Source organism: Cavia porcellus, unplaced genomic scaffold, assembly GCF_034190915.1.
Source record: "Cavia porcellus strain 051 isolate PalLab524CR breed Dunkin Hartley unplaced genomic scaffold, mCavPor4.1 scaffold_6, whole genome shotgun sequence".
NCBI lineage: Eukaryota > Metazoa > Chordata > Mammalia > Rodentia > Caviidae > Cavia > Cavia porcellus.
The window spans coordinates 104,916,226-104,920,966 of record NW_026947489.1 but is presented as its reverse complement, the minus strand read 5'-3'; positions in this window follow the sequence as shown (position 1 = coordinate 104,920,966).

Genomic DNA, 4,741 nt, shown 5'->3' with positions numbered 1-4,741 from the left:
TGTTCTGGTGTGGTCTGAGTTGGTGGCGTGTGGCAGGTTGGGGCTGTGTGTTTGATGGCTTGGAGAGGCCTCTGGGTCCTCTAGTCCTGAGCTCTGCGTATAGAACACAGGGCCTCACCTTTGACATACACTGGGTAAAACACAGCCCCGAGCTGTCTGAAGCTTTGAAAGACTTCCAGATGCTCTGCTGGGACCCGGGTGGGGTGGGCCCAGCCCTGTGTATGTGCCTGTGTGTGTACCCGTGTCCACAGCCTTGGGTGAGGGGCCTGTGCATACTTGAGGGTTGGTGGCAGCTGTTGGCCCACATAGCTGGTGCTTGTGGGCTTCAGAGAAGCCAGGTGTCCCCTTGCTCAGGCAGCAGAGGGTAGGGGCCAGGGCCCAGCCAAGTACCCCAAGTACCACTGCCATGAGTGTCCTCAGGCCCAGGGATCACAGTCCCCTCATGTGCTCAGCACATCCCTACCAAGTGGCATCTGTTTGTGCCCTGGGGCCACAGGGAAGCCAAGTCGTCACATTTGCTCCCCATTGCTGCCTCCTGTGGGTTGGGCTGAGCCTGGCTCCGATCGTAACCCCAGAGCGGGGTACCTCTGGCCTAAGGGCTGGAGCAGACCCTGTGCCCAGCGTCCTCTGTCACCTCCCACAGCTGTAGGCACAGTGGGTTCTGCTCCTGAGGGCGTCCTGGAGCTGCGAGGCCAGCCTGTCCTGGCACAGGGTCGCTTCCCTGCCAGGCTGTACCCCTCTGGGCAGGCAGCCCAGACTGGTGACCTTGCAGGGCCAGGTGGAGGTGGTGAGGCCAGAGTCCTGCTGAGGAGTCAGGTCTAACAGCTACTGCATTGGGTGGGTGTGGGCACAGGGGCTCTGGCAGCCCTTTGTGAAGTGGGGAAAGTTGGGGTGAGGTGATGAGGTCCAGAAGGGCAGGCTCCTCCCCTTGGACAATCTCCACCCTTCCCAAAGTGCCCCTTCCTTCCATTGGCCCCTCCCTTCCTCAACAGGTCCCACCCCCTCCCCAGGACAGCCACTTCTCCTCCCCAGCAGGTTCCTCCCCTCCTCAAGACAGGCCCCTCCCTCCCCAACAGGTCCAGCCCCTCCCCACAGGCCCCTCTCCTCCCCTCCCCAACAGATCCAGCCCCTTCCCAGCAGGCCCCTCTCCTCCCCAGGACAGACCCCTCCCCTCCCCAGCAGACCCTTCCCCTCCCCAGACAGGCCCCACAGGAAGATAATCCTTAATCTGGTCACAAAACTGAAAACTTCAGACTCAGCATCATAAAGACTATCTCAGCTAAATGCAATGGAATTAAATGACCAACACCAGAAAGTTCTCTGGAAAATTCTCCAATATTGGAAACTAAGACACGCATTTTTGTTATTGTTGTTTTGTTTTGTTTTTGGGCCTGCAGTTGCTCTGCCTTGCAGCCACACTCCAGCCCCTAGACGCTCACTGCTGAATGATCCCTGAGCCATCCGGGTGGCTGTGGTGGTGCCCTGTGATCCCAGTGGTCTGGAAAGCTGAGGCAGGAGAGTCCCAAGCTTGAGCCCAGCTTGGGCAATTTAAAAACTTGGTGAGACTCTGCCTCAAAAGGAAAATATTAATATTAACAGTAAATGTGAAAAAACTGGGATAGAGACGCTCCACCCCCAGTTCCACCAATAATTAAGTACCTAAATAAAATCCTAGACCCAGAGGAAGCAGGAAAGAATTCAGGAAATATTAAAAGAGTCTAGAAACAAAGGCCAAGCACCACCATTTGTGGAAAACAGTTGCAGCGTTCCTACGGTCTGTTTAGCACACTTTAGGAAAGGAGACCTCACTTCCTCCTCAGTAATCTAGTAAGGGAAGAAATGAAACTGGGCTGCGTAACAGAGATAAATACTCAAAACCCCACACGAGGGGCTGGGGATTTAGCTCAGCGGCATAAGCGCCTGCCTTGCAAGCAGGCAGTCCTGAGTTCGATCTCCAGTACCGATAAAAAGGAAAAAGACAAACAAAACAAAACAAAACAAAAAACAAACAAACAAAAAAAACCCCACACAAGACAAATGGTCAAACAGAGGCTGAGCGGCACTGTGGAGACCAGTGGTTAAGATGGGCTTGCTCAGTGTGTGTGGGGAGGGCAGGCGGGCAGGGCGGCGGAGGCTCTGCCATGGGGTGGGCTGCAAACCCAGAGTCCCTGCACCTTGCTGAGGCAGCTGCTGATTTAGAGATGCAGACACAGTTTTTTTTTTTCTTTTTTCTTTTTTTGGTACCAGGAAGAGACACAGTTCTTAAAAGAAATAATTCAGCAAAATTTCCCAAGAAGAAGTAGAACACTTGAGCAGAACTCTATAGATTTTGGAAACTGAGTTCATAATTTGAATTTAGAAATCTCCAGGCTGAGACAGATTCACTAGTGAATTCTGTCAGATATTTAGAAAATAAATAACCCCAGTCCTACACATCTCAACACGGTTTGGGGTATGTATCCACACTGAGTCCCAAACCAATGACATCCCAGAAAAGCAAACCAGACAGAGCTCAATGCTTCTCAAGAACAGTGACGCAAAAACCCACAAGGAAACCCTGGTGCATTGATCTGAGAACGGTGTACACAAAGGCTGTCCCCAAGAATGCAGGGGTGGTTTCACATACGAAAGTCAGTCAGAGCACAGCAGGAAACAGATATCCAAGCATTGCATAGCAAAAATATCCAGAAACGGTTGAGCTGCAATCACAACAGTCTGGGTGGCCTGCTGTGACGCCCACCACACTATATGACAAAACATCACATCTTCCTGGCTGAGGCAAGCAGATGGCAAGTTCAAGCCCACCCTGGACCACTTAGCAACTTAGCAGGACTCCTTCTCAAAATCAAGAAAGGGGCTGTGGATTTGCCTCGGTGCAAGGGCCCTAAGATCAACCCGTAGTATGGCAAATAAATAAGTAAAATGAAAATAAAGTGAAAAACATTTTTAAAAATACGAATTTTTCCCCTTGAGCCAGGGTCTTGCTATATTGTCCAGGCTGCTCTTGAACTCCTGGGTTCAAGTGACTGTCCTGCCTCAGTCTCCTGAGTAGCTGGAACTGCAGGCATGCAGTTTTTGTTTGGGTACCACTCTGTTTTTGTTTTTCTCGAGCCAAGGTCTCACTATGCATTTCAGGCTGGCCTTAAACTCACTTTGTAGTTATGAGCCTTGAGCTCATAGCAATCCTCCCGCCTCATCCTCCCGAGAGCTAGGATTACAGGGGTGCATCATCACATCCAGCTACACCACTCTTTAAAGGTAATAACCCTTGGAAGTAACAGAGATCCTGTCTAGCCTGAATGAGGACATTCTAGGGTCTGCACAGGGGGGAAGCTGCGCGTGGGTAAGAGGAAGCTGGGGAGGAAGCCGTGGAGACATCTGCCTCTTAAACCCTCCTTAGGACTGGGAGACCCCACAGGACAAGGACCAGAACAAAAAACACAAAGATTAGAGGATGGAAAACTCCAGATTCTCAGAAGGCATAGTTAACTATGCAGGTAGTAAGCCCACAGAAACCCAGAAAAATCTATGGGAAAGAATAAGTGAATTTCGTGATGTTGCCAGACCCAAGGCCAATATACAAAAATGCATTGTATTTCTATATAACAGAAATTAAGTCAGAGAGACAACTCCACTGGCAACAGGGCCAAGAACAAGGACTCAGGACAAAGTTAGCAACAAATGCACGAGGTAAGAAAACCAAAAACATTAAAAAGCAGAACTGAAAGACTGACTGAACTCGAGGCATACCCCCTGTTCACGGTTTCAAGTTTAATATTGGTAATGTGGTTGCCCTCCTGGAATTTGTCTAAAGTCCGTGTAACAGCCATAAAATCCCTACCCTCCAGTCCTCTTTAAAGAAATTAACTAGATGACTTTTAAAATTTATACGGAAAGGCAAGGGCCTAGTGAGCCAAAAAGTGCTGAAGAGCCAGCGTGGCCAGTTTCAAGGTTGACACGCAGCGCGGGGCACAGGGTGGTCCCCTGCTTCAGTGGTCCCTGGACGTCCCCCGAGCTGTCATTTCTGGGGCAGAGGTGTCTTGAGGACAAGAATGCTGGGTGTTTCACTCCGGTGAGGGAGCAAACCTTGACCCTTAGCTGCCGAGATCACACACCTGCCTGTCACAGCCACAAGGTTAAAACTCTGAGAAGACTGGGGGAGGAAGACTGATTTCTAAAGACATGAAAAGCTAAAGACAAACTACATAGAAAGATTGATATCGACCTCACTGAGAGACCGAAAATCTTGCTTCCCAAGACACTAAAATAGTTAAGAAAGTGAGAGAGTGAGGCATGGTCTGGGAGAAAGGCTTTGTGACACACGTGTCTGACACACCCATGTGCCCAGAATGTACTCGCAAGTCCCACACGGTCAGGAGGCAATGCCAAAGCATGGGAAAGTTTCATAAAACACAACAGAGGTATGCTTGGCCCTATGTAGCTGAGAAGACTCTGGACTTTACACACTGCTGAGAACTGCAAAGCAAAGCCCTTGCGCTCTGTCCTGGACCTGGGGTCTTGGAACAGCTATTACTCCCAGGTCCGCTCTGTCCACAGAAAAAGCAGTCCACAGCTCTCAAGGACCCCCTGCCCTGGCCAGAGGCTCAAGTTGGAGCTGCAATACCACAACTGAGCAGCAGGAGGAGCCAGAGACACTTGGTGGCCGTGAGCACCCACAGATACAGGAGAAAAGCCTCCCGACTTTTGGGACTGCCTTTTATGTATGTGTTGATAAGGCTGT